The sequence below is a fragment of the Rattus norvegicus genome, chromosome X (assembly GCF_036323735.1).
Source record: "Rattus norvegicus strain BN/NHsdMcwi chromosome X, GRCr8, whole genome shotgun sequence".
NCBI lineage: Eukaryota > Metazoa > Chordata > Mammalia > Rodentia > Muridae > Rattus > Rattus norvegicus.
This window is the reverse complement of record NC_086039.1, coordinates 112,897,744-112,921,325: the sequence shown is the minus strand read 5'-3', so window position 1 is coordinate 112,921,325 and position 23,582 is coordinate 112,897,744. Positions and strand designations below refer to the sequence as shown.

The 23,582-nt window shown below is 38.6% G+C and overlaps 1 protein-coding gene and 1 pseudogene across 4 annotated transcripts in view; one reads left to right on the top strand and one right to left on the bottom strand.

Moving 5' to 3' along the window:
- The window catches only part of Trpc5 (transient receptor potential cation channel, subfamily C, member 5), a 284,811-nt gene that overhangs the window by 106,313 nt on the left and 154,916 nt on the right, over window positions 1-23,582 (top strand). The window lies entirely within an intron of this gene.
- Window positions 5,244-8,279, bottom strand: LOC108349245 (ribosome biogenesis protein NSA2 homolog pseudogene; annotated as a pseudogene).

The window sequence follows — 23,582 nt, the reverse complement described above, 5'->3', positions numbered from 1 at the left end:
TATTAATATAATATAGATAATTGCTCATAAACATGCCCCAAGCCTTGTCACTGCAATGGTTATTGATCCTATCCAGTTGACAGACAATATCAACAATCTGATATACCAATGTAGTTTCCACTCTTTGCCCTCATAATAACTTTCTATGCATCCATATTTTTGCATTCTCTTTCTTTTGCTATGAGACTTCCATTAGTATTCCTCCTGCTAGGAGTCTGTTATTTGTGATATCATTCAGATTTTTCAGCCTAACAACTAATTTTTTATCTTCATTTCTGAAAGATATTAACTATAGAATTTTAGGTTATACAATTCCCTTTCATTACCATAAAAATGTCTCGCTTCCTTCTTGTTTTATAACTTCTTTGAACACTTCAGTTATCCTATAACTGGAGAACATTTCTGTTCCTCTGACTGCTTTCAATTTGTTTAACACTAATGCTGAATAATTTAATTCTGATGTTTCTTGATATAATTCCTAAACTTAAGGTTCATGATCTATTCGTGTGTGTGTGTGTGTGTGTGTGTGTGTGTGTTTATTTCATCAAATTGATATATATTTCAACTACTATACTTCAAAGACTTTCTTTGCCAGCACTCTTTTGTTTTCCGCTATGGTGATTTCAGTCACAATTATGTCTTTTACTAAGATGTTCTTTGATTTATTAATACACACTTGTTATTTGTTTCTATGTATTATTTTAAATAGTTATTGCTATACGTTCATGTTTTCTTCTTTGCTGTATAATTAACACTGATATTCTGAAGTAAAATCATGTCATTTGTTGTGATTTTTATCCCTTTAATGTTTTAATTGGATCTTTTATACCTTCAATGTGCTTGCTTAACAGGGTCTTAAACTGTATACTGGTACATGGGTCATATAGGGCACATGCACAAATTTTACTATTAAAGAATGTACTTTAGTGAGATTTAGTACATTTATAGATCTGTGAAACAATTAGAATCCAAGAATGTACAAATAGACAAAAACATGGGAAAGTGGCATGCATCTTTAGCCATCAGAGCAATGCAGATTGAAAGTACTTTGAGAATCTATAGCACCTCAGTCAGAATGGCTACCATCAAAAAAATAAATATTAGTAAGGATGTATAGAAAGAAATATTCTCTAGACACTAGTGTAGGAATACAAATTAGTGGAACCGCTGTGGAAATCAGTAGAGATGTTTTCAAAAAAACTGAAACTACAATCTAATATGATTTTGCTGTACTAGCCCTGTATATATATCCAATGGAATCAAAGTCAGTGCACATTAAAGATCCTACTTGCCATGTTTATTGTGACAGTATTCATAACACAAAAGTTGTAGAATCACCTTAAGTCCCCAGCAAGAGATGAATGCATAAATAAAATGTGGCATCAATACACAGTAGAGTATTATTTAGACACAAAGATGAATGAAATCATGTTGCTTGCAAGGAAATGTTTGAAACTAGAAATCATATTTGTAAAATAAACCAACTGCATAAAAACAAGTATAACAAGTTGTCTTACATTCAGAATAGAAATTTAACAAAGGAATGTGAAAGTAGAAGAGGGATTATTTGGGAACAGATTGGGGGCCAGGAGGAGGGAAAAAAGGGGGACCAGAGAGACCAATGAGTGTGGTATATACAAACAGTATGTGAAAATGTCACAATGACACTAATTATTTTGTAGGATTATAATATATTCGTGCAAAAATTACTATAGCAAATTTTATGACATTTTCCTCAATTCAGAAACCAACCACTTATTCTTTAGCTATTACTTTCTCAACCTTCCTACTTCTGTGACCCTTTAAAACTGTAGGCTAAAAAGCTCAAATTACCCAAGATGCAATCCACAGACCACAGGAAGCTCAAGAAGAAGGATGGCCAAAGTGTGGATGTCCCCACTCCTTCTTAAAAGGGGAAAAAATATCCATAGGAGGGGATATGGAAGCAAAGTTTAGAGCAGTGACTCAAGGAACGGCCATTCAGAGCCTGCCCCACATGTGGCCCATATATATACAGCCACCAAAACTAGATAAGACTGATGAAGCTAAAAAACGCATGCTGAAAGGGAACGGATATAGATCTCTCCTGAGAGACACATCCAGAGCATGTGCAATACAGGTCAATGCTAGCAGCAAACCACTGAACTGAGACCAGGACCCCCTTTGGGGGAATTAGAGGAAGGATTGAAAGAGTTGAAGAGGCTTGCAACCCAATAAGAACAACAATGCCCACCAACCAGAGCTTCCAGTGACTAAACCACTGCCCAAAGTCTATATATGGACTGAGCCTGGGCTCCAACTGCCTATGTAACAGAGAATAGCCTTGGGGCACTAGTGGAAGGGGAAGCCATTGGTCCTGCCAAGGTTGGACTCCCAGTGCAGGGGAATGTTGGGGGGGAGCAGTAAGGGGGGTGAGTGGGGGGAGCACCCACATGAGGGAGGGGGAGAGGATGGGGGTTTATGGACAGGAAACCAGGAAAGGGAATAACATTTGAAATGTAAGTGAAGAAATATATCTAATAAAAAAACTGTAGGCTGATTTCCAAGGTGGATAATGTATTTTATAGTGCCAAAATATAGTATATGAGGATTCTGGTATCTTCATATCTTCAACACCTGTTACTTTCTTTCCTTAGTATAGCCACAATAATACATATGAAGTAGATTTTTGCTATTGCTAAAATTTGCATTTTCTCAGATATAATGGTGTTGGTCATATATCTTCTAAGGAGAAACAGCAATAAAAAGTTTAAGTCCTTTTCCCTTTTAAAAATTATTTCCTATTATTTGCATGTACATAGTGAATCGTTTGGGGTTTTTTTTTGTTGTTGTTGTTACTCCATTTTACCCATCTCATTCCTTCTTCTTTTCCTCTTAAATTCATTCTTCATTTCAACATTTTCTCTTTCCTGCATTCGTTCTTTTCTGTGCATGTGTATAGCTCACCGAGATTAATTGGCATTGCCTGTGTGAGCACAGATGGGAGATTAATTACTGGAGAATGGGCAATTTATTAGTGGCTACACTACTAAATAAGGTGATACATCTTCCTCCATTCACTGTTAGCTATTAATCATCTCCCAATGAGAGTTGGGAACCCTTCCTCCTCCAATGCTGAAACACTGACATACGGAACCTGCAGGTCCTATGCAAGTAGCCACAGCAGTGGGTCATTGGCCTTATGATCATTTTACATTGGAATATTCATTTCCTATTTTCTTTAAGAATCATTTATTTAAGGATGTGGAGAAAAAGGAACACTCCTCCATTGTTGGTGGGATTGCAGACTGGTACAACCATTCTGGAAATCAGTCTGGAGTTTCCTCAGAAAATTGGACATTGAACTACCTGAGGACCCAGTTATACCTCTCTTGGGCATATACCCAAAAGATGCCCCAACATATAACAAAGACACATGCTCCACTATGCTCATAGCAGCCTTATTTATAATAGCCAGAAGATGGAAAGAACCCAGATGCCCTTCAACAGAGGAATGGATACAGAAAATGTGGTACATCTACACAATAGAATATTACTCATCTATCAAAACACTGACTTTATGAAATTCATAGGCAAATGGATGGAACTGGAAAATATCATCCTGAGTGAGGTAACCCAATCACAGAAAAACACACATAGTATGCACTCATTGATAAGTGGCTATTAGCCCAAATGCTTGAATTGCCCTAGTTGCACAGAACACATGAAACTCAAGAGGGATGACCAAAATGCAAATGCTTCACTCCTTCTTTAAAAGGGGAACAAGAATACCCTTGGTAGAGATAGGGAGGCAAAGTTTAAAACAGAGGCAGAAGGAACACCCATTCAGTGCCTGCCCCACATGTGGCCCATACATATACAGCCACCCAATTAGACAAGATGGATGAAGCAAAGAAGTGCAGGCAGACAGGAGCCGGATGTAGATCTCCTGAGAGACACAGCCAGAATACAGCAAGTACAGAGGCGAATGCCAGCAGCAAACCACTGAACTGAGAACAGGACCCCCGTTGAAGGAATCAGAGAAAGAACTGAAAGAGCTTGAAGGGGCTCGAGACCCCATATGAACAACAATGCCAAGCAACCAGAGCTTCCAGGGACTAAGCCATTGCCCAAAGACTATACATGGACTGACCCTGGGCTCCAACCTCATAGGTAGCAATGAATATCCTAGTAAGAGCACCAGTGGAAGGGGAAGCCCTTGGTCCTGCCAAGACTGAACCCCCAGTGAACATGATTGTTGGGGGAAGGGCGGTAAAGGGGGGAGGATGGGGAGGGGAACACCCATAGAGAAGGGGAGGGGGATGTTGGCCCGGAAACCGGGAAAGGGAATAATAATCAAAATGTAAATAAGAAATATTCAAGTTAATAAAGAAAAAAAGAGAATCATTTATTTAATGGATATGACTACACTCTAGCTGTCTTCAGCCACACCAGAAAAGGCCATCATTTCCCATTATAGAAGGTTGCGAGCCACCATGTGGTTGCTGGGAATTGAACTCAGGAACTCTATAAGAGCAGTCAGTGTTCTGAACTGCTGAGATGTTTCTTCAGCCCCTGGAATATTCATTTTCTTAATGTTTATCTTTAAGAGATCTTTGAATATCTTTGATAAGTCCATCATAATCTGTATCTTTTTTCTTTAAACAATTTCCAGATAATATATTTTGATCTTTTATAAGTAGGTTCTCCCTCTGTAAATTCTTCCTATTTTCTTCTTTTTTTTTCTATCATTTAATCGCCGTTCCTTTTTTTTCCCCTATTTTGGAACAAAACATTTCTTTTTTTCCCATCTTTATTAACTTGACTATTTCTTATTTACATTTCGATTGTTATTCCCCTTCCTGGTTTCCAGGCCAACATCCCCCTAACCCCTCTTCCTGTTTTCTTAACATTGTCTTTAACATAGTACAAGATTTTAATGTCAATGAAGTACAGATTACCAGTGCATCCCCTCATGGATCAAGTCTTCAGTGTTATATCTAAAAATTACCAGTATATACATGTTCACCAAAATATTCGTTTGCCTTTATATGATGTAAAGTTTTTCATTTTGATCCATGATCCCTCCTGAACTAATGTTTATAAATGCTATGAGATCTCTGCTTAGATAAGTTTTTGAAAGTAGATCTCCAGTTGTTCCAGTACTATTTGATAGAAAGATAACCTCTGGTCTACTAGATTGCCTTTGTTCCTTTGTAAAAGACAAACAGTGTTTATGAAAGCTCTACTTCTTGGCTTTCTTTTTTTTTTCTTTTTTTTTTTCTTTTTTTTTCTTTTTTTTTTTTTTTCGGAGCTGGGGACCGAACCCAGGGCCTTGCGCTCGCTAGGCAAGCGCTCTACCGCTGAGCTAAATCCCCAACCCCACTTCTTGACTTTCTTATCTACTCTTGTCTATTCTATTGATCTTCTTGTGTATTCTTTTGCCACCCACATACTGGCTTGATCACTGTAGCTTAAAGTATATTTTTGCAGGTTCGATAGTGTCAGCCCTATCCAAAAGAATTTATTCTTCACCTTCAATTCTCAGTTGGCTATTCTTGGTGTTTTCCTTCTTATATAAATGCTACAATCAGCTTGTCAATATCAAAAAGATGTGTTTTGTGTTTGAAACTGTGTTGAATTTATAGCTTTAATTAAGAAATAACATATCTACAACATTTGGTCTTCTTATCTATTACTATAGATACTTTTCTTCCATTGTTTTAAGGTTATTTGTTAAAGAAATGTTATAGTTTTCTCCTTGTACATATTTTTGTATATTTATACATTTATTTTTTTCATTTATTGGTAGAGGTGGTGCAATTGTAATGTGGTTTTTAATTTGCAATACTGCGTGTTTGTTATTGGTATTTAGAAAGATAATGGGCTACATATTAACAGCGTTTCCTTTCTCCCTCTGATTCTCCCAGATTTTCTACACAGATAGATGTGTTTTTTGAGAACAAAGACTTTTATATCTTCCTTTCTAATTTGCATATACTTCATTTCCTTTTCTTGTTTTGTTGCATTAATTAAGAATTCTAGTATGACAGTCAAAAGTAGTAGTTAAACAGACTCTGTTGCCTTGTGATGCTAAAAGAGAAAGTTTCAAATGTCACACCAGAAAACAGGATGTTAGTTACAGGATTTTTGTAAAAGTTCCTAATAAGGCTGAGAAATTCTACCTCTATTTCAAATTTGTTGAAAGTCCTTTTCAGTCTCAAATGGAAATTGGGCGTTGTCAAATGCTCTCTGTCTATTGGTAAAAGTCATACAAATTTTTGCTTTTAGCCTATTAATGTAGTGAGTTATGCTAATTCATTTTCTTATTTTCATAAACCAATTGATTGATGCATTATTGATATACCAAGAGCAATAAATATTTAATGTTTACAACTTAGCATCTTTTAAAATAAAACATACTTGTGACATTGATAAAATGTATACTATAAACATACCCAGGTGCTAAAGAAGATGGACACGCAGTAAGAGCATCTGCTGTTCTTGCAAAGGACTGAAGTTTGATTCCCAGCACCCTTATGAGGCAGCACCCAATCACCTGTAACTTCAGCTACAGAGGACCCAAAGCCCTCTTCTGGTCTCCTCAGTAACTAATGCAGGTGGTCATAAACCCAGAGATACACATAGAAATAGAAATAAAAAGAATCTTTAAAGATGAAGCTATTGATTCTCTTTAAAATTTCCTACTTTATCATTTTTGATGAGAATGTTTAATATAAGATTAAATTTCTAAGCATACATTTAAGTAAGCAATATAAGACTGTCTACTCTGGACCTAGTGTTGTATACTAGGTTCTGTCACTCACTCATCTTTTGTAAATTATACTTTACACTGTTTTATTAATATCTGCCTATCCCCATCAGTGTCCTGGAGCTAAGGCTACACCCTCCAAACCTTACCCTGCCCGGAGAAAGTTGGTCTCACTCCTAAGCCCACAGGTGAGACCCCACTTCCACTCCAATAACTATCCAAACAGAGACCTGTCAGGAACACACAGTGCACAGGAATCCTGAGACAGGATCCTTCCTGTCTCTACCTGCACCAAGAGCTAAGGCTGTCTCACAGCCCTCTAGACCCAGAGCCTGCCAGGAGACAGCTGGTCTCCCAGGAGTGCTCTCACTCCTAAAATCACAGACTCACAGGCCAAGAGGATGGACAAGCTCCATGCAGAGACAGCAAGACCAACTAACACCAGAGATAACCAAATGGCAAGATGCAAGCAACAGAAATGTAGACTAATTTTTTTAATGCTTGATACTCAGTCACTAAATTTTATCAACATGTAAGCCATTATACCCCAAACCAACTGTAAAATTGGGCAGTTTTTATTTTCCTTTACAATTTAATAAATACTTCTTGATTGTTACAATTTAATAAATTCTTCTTGATGACTGCACATGGGGTAAGGCTGCTTGGTAGTTCTGAAAGATCACAGCGATGGTGTTTTCCGTAGTGAGTGGAATGACTTGTAGGACATCACTATTCAAACAAGCAAGAGTTCATTTATACACCCATCATTTTCAGGATTGTTGGCAACTTGGTCATACTTTCCCCAAATGACCTTGCCTCCTTGTGTCACAGGGCCCAGCTCGCTCACATTCACTTCAATGATTGTACCTCTGGTGATCACACCCAGGGTTGTATATAATGAAGATGATGGATTCTTTTACACACCAAGTATAGGCAGGCAAAAGGTAGCTTTCAGCTCAGGGTGTGGGACATGGGCTTTTTTTGAAACATAGACCCATTGGCCAAATGAGGCTTTCATATTTAGGTGGATTTCTTGTAAAACTATCACCAACAAAGCAGACATTTGTAACCATTCTCTTCCATGCCTTCTTTTTTTCTTTTTCCTGTTCGAATAACTTTCAATACTTCTGTTTCTCCTTGGGCACAAATTTTGGGTAGAGGGACCTCCCATTTTCCTGCCTTTTCTCTTTGTTTCTGCTTAATCATGTTGGGCAGTACTTTTGCTCTCGATTGCCCCTCTCTGTGCAGCAGATAGGCAGGGACTGCTCCCTGTGGAGTCTTCTCTTCATCTTTCGGCTTGGTGTTTCTCTTTTCATGCATCTTAATGGTCTTTTTCATTTATATTTTCTCCACATGGTGCTGTTTATGGTAGACCTTAGCCTTCAGCCCAATCTTTTTTTTATTTTTTTGCCTTCTTTGAACGTTCATGGGCCTCCCCACCTCCTTTCTTTCTTTCTCTTTTCTCATGGTAGTCCAAACGATATCCATATCATTTGTGGTACAATTCAATATATTCATTTTGTGGCATGATGACATCTGCGACCTTCTGGGTTCCAAAAACCTCTTAATTCCTGGATGTCACTGGCCCACAAGCCTGCTTCACTCAGGCTTCAATCAGGCTGGAACAGGAAAAGGTAGTCAGAAACCAAGACTATTGGCATCATCAGAACACAGTTCTCCCACCACAGCAAGTCCTGGATAACCGAACATACCAGAAAAGCAAGATTTGGATTTAAAAATCACATTTCATCATGATGATAGAGGACTTTAAGAAGGACATAAATGCCTCCCTTAAAGAAATACTGGACAACACAAGTAAACAGATAGAAGCCCTTAAAGTGGAAACACATGTCTCCCTTAAAGAATTACAGGAAAACACAACCAAACACATGAAGAAATTAAACAAAACAATCCAGGATCTAAAAATGGAAGCTGAAACCATAAAGAAATCACAAAGGGAGACAACCCTGGAAATAGAGAAAACCTAGGAAAGAGATCAAACGTCACAAGAGATAGAAAAGAGAATCTCAGCGGCAGAAGATACCATAGAAAACATTGTCACAACAGTCAAAGAAAATGCAAAACACAAAAAACTCCTAACCCAAAACAACCAGGAAATCCAGGATACAATGAGACGATCAAACCTAAGGATAATAGGTACAGAAGAGAATGAAGATTCCCAACTTAAAGGGCCAGTAAATATCTTCAACAAAACTTCCCTAACCTAAAGAAAGAGATGCCCATAAACATACAAGAAACCTACAGAACTAAAAATAGATGGACAAGAAAAGAAATTCCTCCATTACATAATACACAAAACACCAAATACACAAAACAAAGAAAGAATATTATAAGTGGTAAGGGAAAAAGGTCAAGTAACATATAAAAGCAGACCTACCAGAATTATACCAGACTTCTCAACAGAGACTATGAAAGCTAGAAGATACTGAGCTGATGTCATACAGACCCTAAGAGAACACAAATGCCAGCCCAGGCTACTATATCAAAAACTCAAGTGACAGCAGATGCTGGTGAGGATGTGGAGAAAGAGGAACACTCCTCCATTGTTGGTGGGATTGCAGACTGGTACAACCACTCTCGAAATCAGTCTGGAGGTTCCTCAGAAAATTGGACATTGCACTACCTGAGGACCCAGCTATACCTCTCCTGGGCATATACCCAAAAGATGTTCCAACATACAACAAAGACACATGCTCCACCATGTTCACAACAGCCTTATTTATAATAGCCAGAAGATGGAAAGAACCCAGATGCCTGTCAACAGAGGAATGGATACAGAAAATGTGGTACTTCTACACAATGGAGTACTACTCAACTATTAAAAACAATGACTTCATGAAACTCTTTGTTTAATGGCTGGGACTAGAAAATATCTCCCTGAGTGATAGAAAAGCGATGTGACCTAGTCACAAAAGAGCACACATGGTATGCACTCACTAATAAGAGATAAATTAGCCCAAAACCTGAAAATACCCAAGATACAATTCACAGACCATATGAAGCTCAAGAAGAAGGAAGACCAAAATGTGATGCTTCGGTCCTTCTTAGGATGGGGAATAAAATACTCGTTGGAGGAAATACAGAGACAAAGAGCAGAGTAGAGACTGAAGAAAAGGTCATCCAGAGACTGCCTCACCTGGGGATTCATCCCGTATGTAGTCAGCAAACCCAGACAATACTGCTGATGCCAAGAAGTGCTTGCTGACAGGAGCCTGATAGGGATGTCTCCTGAGAGGCTTTACCAAAGCCCTACTGATACAGATAAAGATGCTTGCAGCTAACCATCAGACAGAGCACCGGGACCGCAATGCAGGAGTTAAAGAAAGGACTGAAGGAGCTGAAGGGGTTTGCAACCCCATAGGAAGAATAACAATGTCAACCAACCAGACCCCTCCCCCAGAGCTCCCATTGACTAAACCACCAAAGAAAGAGTATACATGGGAGGAACCCATGACTCCAGCTGCATATGTAGCAGAGGAAGGCATTGTCTGGCATCAATAGGAGAAGCCCTTGGTCCTGTGAAGGCTCCTTTCACCAGTGTAGGGAAATACCAGGGTGTTGAGGTGGGAGTTAGTGGGTGGGAGGGAGAGCATCCTCATAGAAGCTGGAGGAGGGAGTATAGGAAAGGGGGGAACTGGGAAAGGGGATAACATTTATAATGTAAATACATAAAATACCCAATAAAAGAAGAATAGAAAACATCCAAAATTATGTTCCTATCCCCATTCTAGTTCTTGGCAATCACCTCTTTATTTTGTTTCAGTGACTTTGACTATTAGACTCCTTGTATTAATACTATTATGAATTTTCAATTCTGCATATTGCTAATATCATTTAATACAATATTCTCTAGGTTCATCTAACTTGCAAATAAAGACTTTCCTTTAGGTTTTAAACTGAATAATATAAATTGTAGATGTTGAATTTTCTTTTTTCATTTGCTGTCAAGTGACAGCCACGTTGTCTTCAGGTTTGGAGTATTACAAAGAATGCCCTGGTGAGTATAGGAACACGTTTACCCACAATCCTGCTTTAACTCCTGTTAGACCATGTTATCCTCTTCCATAGATACATCTAGCAATTTTTCGTAGCTGTGTATGTTAAACAATTATATGTAGTATCTAAGTAAGTCATATTATACACATTTTCCAGTGTTTGTTGCTAGGTCTGTGATGCCAGTATTGACTTCTGTTCACTTTACTTACATGGAGATTGCTTTGAAAGTTTTGAACTAGTAGCCCCCCTACCTTTGTCTGACAGTCTCTGTGTGTTGAAGCAAGCATCTGTGTTGTGAAAGGCAGTTAGCATTTGTGTGTTAGCCTCTACTTTTTATTGTGTTGAAATTCAACATCATTCTTACATGGGCCAGTAAGACTTTGCAGACTATTTCTGAACAAGCATGGCTGCACCTGTATCTTTAGAATTGAGATGTTGAAACCTTTGGTCATATGCCAAGGAATGGTATAGCTGGGACATATGGAAGATTTCTTTTAAGCAGTTTGAGAATGCTGCACACTAGTTTCGCAGGCCATCTCTGAGCAAACAGAGAAAGAGAGAATAAACAGTGTTTGTTTGCGTCTGGGTTATTCACTCAATATAGTCTTTTCTGGTTTATCCCTTTACCCGTGAATCTCATTTTTATTCACAGCCAAATGGTATGCACATTTTCGCTGTCCATTCATCACTCAATGGACATTGATGCAGTTTTCATTCCTTAGCTATTGTAGACAGAGCAGAAAGGGACGTGGTTGAACAAGTACTTGGAGAATTCTCCACACTACTTTACAAAGTAGCCACAGCAGCTTGTAATTCCACCAAAGGGAATAAGGGTTCTTTTCCCCCAAATCCTCTCTAGTAGTTGTTATCAGTTGCTTTCTAAACCTTTGTCATTCTGATTGGCGTTAGACAAAATCTTAAAGTTGTTTTAATTTACATTTCCCTAATTGCTAAGGATGATGGCCTTTTGAGAGATTTCTTAGCTATTTTTAATTTCTTCTCTTAAAAACTCTCTGCTCAGTTCCATAGCCGATTTTTAAAGTGAGGTCTTTGTTTTCTTGATTCTTCGTTTATGAGTTCTTTGTCTATTCTGGATATTAATCTTCTTTTCAGGTGTCTAGCTGGCAAAGAGTCCTATCTGTGGACTTCTGTCCCTGCCAGCGGGGACCCAGTTATTCAGGGTCCCGAAGAGGCTTTCTACCTGTGGGCCAAAATGGGGGTGAAGAGAAGAAGGAGACCAAGCAAAAGTTCTGTTGTCAAGGTCTCGTTTATTGGGATGAACATTGCAGCTTTTAAGGCTTTCAGGTAGGGGGAGTGACCTTTGTGAAATATGAAGGAGGGGGAGATGAGGGTATAGGCAGTGATAGCTGGAGGCAAAGAAGTCAGGCGATGAGGTCAGGTGGTGGAGACACTGGGTGTTGACTGAGGAGATAACTGGTATCTGCTCGAGCTGAGGCATCCCTTGAATGTTATACTCCTGTGCCGTAAATTCATGGGAGAGGCTTTATCCAACAATCTTAAGATTTATGGCAGTCATCTTCGGGGTGAGTCTCTGTGGCCAAACAGCCCAGAGTCACTTTGAACCATGCAGTCAAAAAGCGACTAGGCCCAAATCCAATATGGCTCCGTGCATCTCCCCCATTTTTCTTTTAAAAAAAAAAACCATTAGGTGGAAGTAGTGGTCTGAGAGAGATCAGACATGCCTCACAGAGTGCCCAGCTCGGCCATGGCAAGCCACTCTTGCAGTTAGGACTGCACCCCAATGGCTAGGAATGAACTTATGCTGTAACACACCGTTCTGGGCTATACATGTGTGTTATTGGGGGAGAAACTGGGCAGAGGAGCATTTGACCGGCCCGCACGTTTAAACGGGGTGTAGCCACCTCTGTCTTAGGATCGACCTCTCAAACCCCAGCCTTATCTGTCATAGGACCACCTTGTCGCCCTCAAGGCTCCATGTCTAGATTGGTCAAGGGTCAGAGGAAGTTGCCCGTCCCTGAGGATAGCTACATCAGGTCATCTTCTCATTCCTCTCACTTGAGCCCAGGGGCGAAAGAGCAAGGGCCAGATGGCATTAATATAAGAGATTGTGGAAATTGAGCCTCTCCCGATAAGTTGTAGGCACCTCATCTGGTTCTCCTCAGCTGTTATGGCCATACCACCAAGGGCCTAGTCAAGCCTCTCCTGTAATAAAATTTAGAATTCCCAATTGTTAGCAACTACTCCAGAAAGTTCACCCACTGTGCTTGCTTAACAATAGATTGGGGGAGGGTAGCTCCAGACACAATGGCTGCAGCAGTAATGGCTGCTACAATAGCAGCGAAAATGCCAAGGTCTTTCCCAGGACAGTTCAGGATCGGTCATTCTTCTCTGGAACAACCAGCAGGCAATGGGACCATGTCTGAGATCTGCAAAACAGGGCAGAGTTCCCCAGTCCACAGCAGCTTCCACCAAGCAACAGTGCACAGAGGGTCGGAGCGCAGGCCGTGGTGGGACGGGACACAATGACTGCAGCAACGCCAGAATTTCTGTGATGACAAAAGATGAGTGGGAATCCTCCATATTCCTCCAAGGACACAGGAATGACTCCAGGGACCCGAACCAGGAGAGCTGAATCTTCATGCTCCCAGGATCAGCATGGCTCACCAGCCACTCGGGCAGCTGGCACACTCCTGTAGCATCCTGTAGAAAAAACACAAAGATTCCCTCTTCCCCATATAAAATATCTGAACAGGATCATGCCAATATGTGGATCTTTCTATTTCACCTAGGCAGAAGTATGCCTAGCTGTAGGGTGCCATAAACTCAGAGTGTTCCTTGGCATCCAAATTTTAAAATTGAAATAAAAGGAGCATATTTTAGCATACAGGGATAACTCCCCTTTTTATTTATTAAAATGTTGTTAAAATATTATTTATTAAGATAAGTCCTTAAGGATTAAATTGAGGACACTGAGCACTTGTATTTATAAATTTACTTTTATACCAAATTATTGTCTCCAGCATTATTGTTTTGGATATATAAAGAATGAGATTTTTTGACTAACTGTTCCTATGTAAGGCCTATAATCTGTCTGGTATCATTGTCCTCCCTTGCTAAGGGGTCTAGGCAATCTAATTTGAGTTCTTAAATGGCCTATAAAGGAACAGTACTTAGTGCTCTTAACCACTAAGCCATCTCTCCAGCCCCTCACCAGCTTTATTTACCTAAACATAAGCATTAATTAGAGATGCCAAATCCTATAAATATTGTCCAGATTTAGTCACACTAGAAATCCCTGAGCCGGTAGGGTGAGGCTGGGAGTTGAAAGTAAGCAAATGGAGTCTTCCTCTTTTCAAGAGGGTATGTTATCAACTCCATTACCATTTTCAAAGAGCTGGGTCTATGGTTTTGTTTAGTTGTCTGAGCCAGAGCACTGAAAGGACAGTGAGTTGTCAGACAATTTACACTGAAATCACTTTGATTTTAAGTAGAAAACCTGCCTCTAATATAGCATTAAGTAATTGTAAAATTTGAGGGCTAGTAGTATCTAAAAAAAAAAACAAAAGAACGAAAACTTTTTAATCAATTGTAAAACCACAAGCCACACATTGGCTATCAGCATATGAATTGAAAGCTTGATTTTTAACATTTAAAAACAGTGGCTACAGCACGTAATGTAATTTAATAATCTGTGTTGAAGCGGGGGAAACTCAAGAGAATAAACAAGTGATCCAATCATACATGTAGCCTTTTCATTAGATGAACCACCTATAAATACACTAAGTGCATTTTCTATGGGTTGCATGCACAAATTTACAGTAAATACAAAAGCATGCAAGGAGTAAAATTATCAATTTTGCCTGAAATTTGTATATGTAATAGGCCAAATATCAGTATTTTGTAATAACCAATTAACTGTTGTTTGGCTTTTTAAAATACTTCCATGACTCTAGCCTACAATTCTGTATTAACACAACTGAAGCTTTATCTCCAATGAGGATAACAAACAAAGACCTAAGTCCTCTGGTAAGGTGAGGTACTTAGCCAACTAACATATCCTTAGTAGCTTAAAATTAGTTTTAAATACTCTTTTCTGGAGTAGTCTAACAGCTACTCCCCAAATATTAAAGCTCATTTAGAGAGCAAAAGTTCGTAGTAAAAATTTCTATATACACTTAAAGATTTAAAGTTCTAACTTCTTACATTGAAGAAGCGACAAAATTACATAATATAAGGCTATTAGCCATTCTTTAGTAAAAATTTTAATGATATCACTTTATGGGCTCTCTAAAATTATAAGCAAGCTCACGAAATGAAAACTCACAATCGCCAGGACGTAAACAAATTGTATAAAAACAATCCTCTAAATCTATCTTGAAATGGCAGTTGGATAAGCAAACAAGCTGTAATGTTCTCACAAGTTCTAAAACCTCATCAATCCTTTTTAAATCCTGTAACAATCTCTACCTGTTTGATTTTTTTCTTAATTATAAATAAGTTTGAGTTAGTCAATGTAACACTGACAATCTTTAATCACAATCTTTAAGATCTCTTTGTAACACCAGAGCACAGCCACAACTTTGGAAAGTCACCTGAATTCTGAGTATGTGACTAGGCAGCTGTTCTTGGGGCAGTGGAATTAGCATCAAAATACAGTAACTTTAGGGCAAACCACACCTTTGGCTATGACTGCCAATTCCTACATACGAACGCACGATGGTGCGGTCTCCAATACCTCAAAGAGACATTGCCCTAAAATCTTTTAGAAGCCTGGTTTCTAGAATAAGAATTCCATAAAAATATTACCTCAATTTGGACCTGTTTCCCTAGGTTGGCTCATATCCAAATTACAGTTTTAAGCCAACTTTCTGTTACCAATGTTACACCTTTTAAGCTGTGAAGCTCCTGGTGTCTTTAGGATCAGCTAGTATAAACATTTAGCCAGCCCCTGGGGAGCTTGTCCAGCAGACTTAGGCTTCTAGCTACAGATGTAGGCTCCAAAAGCCAATTGAAACTGTTTTTTATGCATTGTTCCCTTCTTGAAACGAGTTAAAACCAAGTCAAGGTGTGAACGACTGGCAGATAAAGTTTTTATCATTTTTTCTTTTGAACACGAAACATAAAACATTTAAACAACGAGAAACAAAGACCACAGACATAAACTGACAGACATGGATAGCTTGGTGCACCAAGGACACACAACAGACCTAGAGGGAAAAAACTAGATGGTGTCCCACGATAGGGACCCACATATCCTACCTATGGAACCCAGAACTAGAAATAAGCATTTCTCCAATAGGAGCCAGCAGAGAGGCAGGACGTCTCCTGCCTTTCTTCTGTTCCCAGGAGAGCCCTGAAAAGTTTTTCTCTTTCTCCAAAGCATCCGTGGAGAGTCCGGGAGGACTGTTTTTCCCAAACCCATTCTCTCTCATGTCTAGGGTGTAAACTATCTCTAGTCAGGATCCAAAGACTAAAATATAACTCTAAAAGAACGCATATGCAAAAACACTTTACCATTACCTTGTCCCTTTTTTATTACAAGTTTTACTTAAGCTAGCCCCACACTGCTTAAAATTAACCAGGGACACCTTTCATCAATAAAACAAAAAAACTTGATTAAATCCTTTTTCTTAACTCTTAATCCTCTCTCCCTGAGTGAGCGCTTGATCTCTCCTATGAAACAAGCCTCCTAAATCCATACCTTCCCCATGGCAATTAGACGACAATTATTCGACCGGTCCTTACCTCCTTCTCCAGCGACGCACGAGCGATGCGGCCTGAAGAGTCCTTGATTCCCGCTGCAGCTCTCTTATCTCCATCGTCCTGTAGTCGGCCTTGCTTCGGGGTCCCTGTTCGGGCGCCACTTGTCCCCGCCAGCGGGGACCCAGTTATTCAGGGTCCCGAAGAGGCTTTCTACCTGTGGGCCAAAATGGGGGTGGAAGAGAAGAAGGAGACCAAGCAAAAGTTCTGTTGTCAAGGTCTCGTTTATTGGGATGAACATTGCAGCTTTTAAGGCTTTCAGGTAGGGGGAGTGACCTTTGTGAAATATGAAGGAGGGGGAGATGAGGGTATAGGCAGTGATAGCTGGAGGCAAAGAAGTCAGGCGATGAGGTCAGGTGGTGGAGACACTGGGTGTTGACTGAGGAGATAACTGGTATCTGCTCCAGCTGAGGCATCCCTTGAATGTTATACTCCTGTGCCGTAAATTCATGGGAGAGGCTTTATCCAACAATCTTAAGATTTATGGCAGTCATCTTCGGGGTGAGTCTCTGTGGCCAAACAGCCCAGAGTCACTTTGAACCATGCAGTCAAAAAGCGACTAGGCCCAAATCCAATATGGCTCCGTGCAGACTTCTCCTTCGTTTAGTTGATTTATTTTTTTACTTTACTGTACAGAATTCTTTAATTTCATGAGGTCCCATTTATCAATTATTAAGACTAATTCCTGAGCAAATGGGATCCCAGTCCCAAAGTCCTGCCCTGCACTTGTACCTGTAGGGTTCTACCCATGACTTCTTTTAGATTTTCAGCATTTCCAGTTTTCTCACTGAGGCCTTTGATCCACTTGCAGTTGATTTTTGTGTGGAGTAAAATGCACGAGCCTAATTTCATTCTTCTACATGTGGCTATCCAGTTTCCCCAGCATCATTTAGTGAAGATGTGGTCTTTTCTCCAATGCTTTTAATCTTTTCTTTGTGAGTCTGTGTTTTTCAGAGTTTGCAAAACTATAATTCCATGCATCTTGGTCTGGCCAAAAGTACCAATCCAGTGCAAAAATGCATATTTATTATTAAATATGCATGCATGCTGAGCTACCAGTACGTACATATTCACTGTACCCATACTAAAACCAATTTGGGCTGGGACTGGTGGCACAGGCTTAAGCAGCAGGCTCAGAAACAAGTTCAAGTCCTAACTGAGCTACAGAATGACTTCAAAGCCAGCCCACAAGCAACCTAGTGAGACTGTGTCTAAATATAAAAAGGAAATGATATATCTTAATGATAAAGAAATTGCATAGCCTGTGTAGGACCTAGATTTAATCTCTAGTAACACAAAGGTTTGGGGTTTTGTTTTGGTTTTTGTTGTTGTTGCTGTTGTTTGGTTTTAGTATGGGTAACTTTATATTATGAAAATGAATTGTTTATAACCATATATATTAAAATTTAATTTTAATATTTTAAATATAATTATAACACTCCCCCCCTTCTTTCTCTCTCCACACCTCCCAGTTACTGTACACTTCCACATACTACTCAAGTTGAGTTTCTTTATCTTTGACTATGTTTGTTACATAAATATACATGTGCATGCTTATATATCATGCACACACATACACACACACACACACACACACACACACACACACACAAACACATATAGAACCTGCTGAATCTGGTTTTGTTGTTTTCACTCATACGGTTTCAATTCATTGGACAAGCAATAATGGGGCTCATCCCCAGAAGAGGTTAATTCTTCTTTAGGCACTCAACAGTTGTCTGTCATTAATTGTCAAGGGGAGGAACACCGTGAAAATTTACCCCTTCCACATAAACATTGATATTACTATTGTTCAGGTCTCATTTATGCAAGCATCCCTAGGAAAGGCTGTTTCACACCAGACTTCCTATTTTCTCTGATTCTTACAATCTTACCACCATTTCTTTCAAGATGCACCCTGAGCCATAGTTACAGGAGCTGTGATACAGAAATATCTGTCAGAGCTGAGCTCCTCACAGTCTTGATCTCTGCATTGTATCCAGTTGTGGTTTTCTATGATGGCCTCCATTTGCTGTAAAGAGAAGCTTCTTTGAGGTGAGGTAGAAGCTACACTTCTCTGGGGGTTTCAGAATAAGATTTAGAATGCAATAAGAAATTACGCTATTCTAGCAATGTAGAGGTAGTAGGTTCTTTTCTAAGGTCTAAGACCTTACTAAGCTCAGGAAACCTGCTATGTTTCCAGTACCAGGAATGATTTCTTTCCTGTTGAGTGGGCCTTAAGTTGAATTTGGTAGCTGTTGTGTGCCATGAATATGTGAGTGCCACTGCTTGCACCTCCACGCATATCGTGTCACGCTGAAATTGTTAAAGTTCATAGGCATTGCATCTGGGTTAGGACTGTTGAATCCCTTCCCTCCCTTGGCAATTTGCATAGCATTTCCTGGAACCCTTGAAGCTAGACCTCAGAAAAGAAGCTTTCAGGTCAGATCAAACTCCTCATGTGGATCATGTGTTACCAGAGTGTGGTGTCTTCAGCAATATGGGCCCACTCTCAACCTCTCAGAAATCAACCATAGGTTGCATTGATAATCTATTTTGGAATCACTTTGACATTCCTGACCACCCTTATCAATGAATGCTTCTTGTACCTGGTACTAGAGAGCATTGTCAGCACCAGTGACTTAACTTCCTATAAGATATACGTTCATAATACATACATACATACATACACACACACACATGCGCACACACACACACACACACACACACACACAAAGGTGCGTGTTAAACCATACATCTTTTGATAAAAATTCTGCATCAAAAATTCTACATTTGTCTCATCTTTTATGCCATAGTCACAAGGTGATATACAATAGAAATAGCATTTTTTAAAAGCCATCGAGTTTTAATAGACAACTTAGAAATAAGAATTTCCTACTTCATGGGGTTGGAAAGATGGCTCAGTGGTTAACAACACTTGCTACTCTTGCAAAGGATCTGGGTTCAGTTCCCAGCACTCACGTGGCTGCTAACAACCCTCTGTAACTTCAATTCATAGAGACTCTGGTGCAATGCCCTCTTCTGGCCTCTGAGGGCACTACATGCTTGTGGTACACAGATATACACATAAGTAAAACAGTACACACATAAAAATAAAATAAATGTTCAGAAAACTTCCTAATTAACAAAAAGGTCTGGAGTAATATTAAGATGAATGTAAGTCAGGGAGATGGGGTTTTTTAAAGATTTTTCAGGAAAGAAAAATAAAACCGTTTTGGCTGGGTCTTTGTAGAAGTTGAAATCCATTCTGTTCTCTCTGGTTACTATGAATATTCAGAATATTGTGATTACTGTATTTCTACGTCTGCAGCATACAAAAGATACCATGACTCTGCAGAGTGGGTTATATGATTAGTGGGGGTAAAATTGTCATATTTTTTCCTATTTCTATCAAGATTGAGTTGTTTTTCTTTAAAAAAAAGATGCTTCTTGGATTATTTACAAGGCTTTGATTAATTTCCAAAATTCTGAAAAGAACTTTTGACATTTTTTTTGACAATTTTTCCCAGAATTTTCATAGATTTTTATGGGGGGGGGTCAGATTCACATGACTTCTTAAATAACCATTGTGCCAGAAATTAGTCTTCTGGGCTGAGTATTTTCACATTCCTAAAAATAGTCTTCATCTTTGTCTGTCTTAGAGCAAAGATATTTGGAAGCAAAATTTTAACCTGGTGAGTAAAATGTTTCAGATGAGACCAGGGACTGATTTATTTAAGTCTGCCAAGGCTAGACTTACCATCTCAATTTACATAATTGATAAAAACTTCCGGTCTGGACAGTGGCACTAGAGCTATATATGTTTGTTCCGTATGTTTAACCTTTAAGCTATCTTTTCTCTAGTTGTGGCTGTCTTGTCACATACACATTACGATTATTGTTCTCCTTGATGCAAATGTGCAATCCTATATAGATATCCAGGGCTTTTTTCCCTGCAGTTCTCATCCCATTGGTCTGTCCTATGATCTGTAGTTGCCTTCATTTCCACTTCATCCTGCTCTGCTCATCACAAAGAAGATAGCAATCTCTGATTCCGTTTCCTTTCCATGACCTGGAAACTCAAGGTGACAAGCTTGTACAATTATAGAATTCTCCTCACTTTTTTCCATCTCTCAGTGACCACTTTCATTGGCGGATATGTTCTATCCTATTTATTTTTGTTTGGTTCAAATAGAAGATGAGATTCAACTCCTGTCATTTCATCTAAGCCAGAAGCATAAATCTATTCTATGGCAGTCTTTTAAGCTTAAATCTGCATTGTTAGCACTGCTTCCTTCTAGAAAGTCAATAAAATAATAAATCTAGACCTGGCACGAAGCATTTGCCAAGTCATGAGATATAAAAGAATTCCAAATATCTTTTCCTGTGACCAATTTTAAGGTATTAAAAATACATAATGTTTCTACTACAAAGATATGATTCTTAAAAATTAACTGCCAAAGAATAAATAACAGTAAAATGTAGCAAAAAAGAAATAGGGTCTGATATTTAGGTTACCACTTTATTTTTACATATTTAAATGCAAGCTGATATAATTTCATTTTAATAGAAATCATATTGAAAAATCATCACAGATTTAAAACTCAAATACTTAACCATCTGCATCATACAGCTGCCTCTGTGTCTGGCAATTAGAATCATTGTGGAAGTCAGTACATGTTAGGAAGCAAGGGAGAATTCACTTATCCCTGTTCCCTGCTCACCAGGGTGTTGGGCTATCTGGACAAATATACAGATATTCATTTGACCACCACAAAAACAAAATCCATACTAAAATTTTTGATATTAAAAGTTTATTAAGATGGATCTTGACATCTTTTTCAATTTCTAAGAATTGCCTTTCAAATTGACAAAGTATTTCCTGTGAGCAGCAATACAATAAGCCTGTCACCTAACACCTTTATAGATATTAAACAGCTAAATAAGAACTAAGTCCAATATCATTGGCCTTTGGGATATGTGCTTGGAAGGTATAATAGAAACAGATAGAGAAGAAAAATTAGAATGAAAACATAGAAATGTTCAAATTATAATATATCTCTTGTACTTTATTTCTGAAAGTCAGTTGTGAAATATTCACATATCAGAATATATTGAAGAAGGCAAGGCAATAACCATGTCCTCTTGCCTTGGCCCAATTACTCACTAGTGAGGAAGATTGCACAAGCTCCTAGCTATCTGTCTTACCTGACTTCTTGATAACATAACCATTTTAGGGAAAGAATTTGAAGGAAGAAAAAGATAATGAGACTATCATGAGCCTTATACATTTAAGGTACCTTTAGGATCATAGCAAAACTTGAAATATTAAAAAGTGACAGATGTACATGAACATGTACACGTTCATGGAAAAACAAGGAACTAATAGTGAAAACTCAAAGAAAGTGTGGATGATTGATTTGGTAAGGAAATTTGCATTTGTAATAGTGAGAAAGAAATCAGAAGAACGATCCCATTGAAGCTCCCTTAAAAATACATTAGAATAAACCTACCAAGGAAATAAAAGTCTTCTACAGAAAAAGTTCTTAAAACACTGAAGGATAAAATTGAAGAAGACACTAGAACATCAGAGGACCTCTCTTGTGCTCCTGGACTGAAAGAATTAGTATTGTGAATGTTGCTATATTCTATCATAAGCAATCTTCAAATTCGGTGACATTTTCTTCAAAATTCCAGTGACATTCTTCACAGAAATAGAAAATGCAGTCTTAATGTTTACCCTCAGTGGGTAAAACTACTTGCCACCAAATCTGATGACCTGAGTCCGATCTCTGAAACTGTCATGGTAAGAAGGTAAGAACCAACTCCCACAGTTTTGTTTTCTGACTACACACATATACTACTATAGCATGCATGTGCTCATACACAAGCACAGTATATCAATCCATAAAATGAAATAAACAATTCTTAAAGCTCATAGGCGTACAAGAGGCCCTAGATAATCAAAGCAATTCTGACTGAAAATGATGATGGGGGTATTAGCCCTTGTGAGTCCAAGCTATCCTGTAGAGACAGAGTACTAAGAAGGCTGGACCGGACACAAAGATTCACAGAACAGAACAATGGAAGATCCAGATATGATTTCATACAACTTTCAGCTATGTATTAGGACAAAATGTCCATGATACAAAGAAGAAAAGTGGATCTTTTCTTCATTCTTTACAAAAGCCAACTCCAAGTGGGTCAAAAGCCTTATTTTAGGATGTGAAACACTGAACTTGCTAAATGAAAAACTAGGAGAAACATTTTAAGATATAGGTAAAGGTAATGACTTCCTTAATATGATTCCAGTCGCTCCAGAAACAATAGCAGGAAGTGACATGTGAGATTTCACAAAATTTAAAAATTTCCACATAACATTTAATTGAGTCAGCATGCAACCTATAGAATGGGCAAAATCTTTGCTAGCTGTGTTTGGTGGATTCGGCCACTTATTAGTCCTGGAGTCTTGGGGTCATTCCTTCCTGTGGTGCTAAGAATACTCAAGGCATATGATTCTGTGATGTAGGCAAGGATAAGTGAAAGAATTAATGAGACAATGTATGCAAAAGAAAGTGATAATTATAATGCTCTGAAATAAAAGGAAAGAGAAATTAAAGCCTGATAACCCTAGAGACATTTCAGCTGGAAGTGACTGGCCAAGAGGAACTTTTCTAATGAGAGCCACAAAATCCCAAGATACTATACTATTCAAGAACCTCTGAAAATAAATAAAAGTCCCATAGTACACAGTACATTAGGAAACTTACCGAATTTAATTTGCTGAACCGCTTTCTATAAAAAAGTAGGAGCACAATGTGACTAACTAAATGCTACTTTAGAAAGATTCAGGTCAAATGACATTAGTCAAATGACAGCTCCATGAATCACTGGTGATGTTCAGATTACTCTAAACTGTCTGCCAGGAAAAAAAATATGGGGAAGTCATTAATTTATGTACACAAACTGAAAACAATGTAGCTCAGGAATAATATTTTGTCTATTTCAGGTTTTTAATTATAAACTTCCCTTCCATGACTCCTAGCACACATCCGTGGTGTTATTGGCAGCT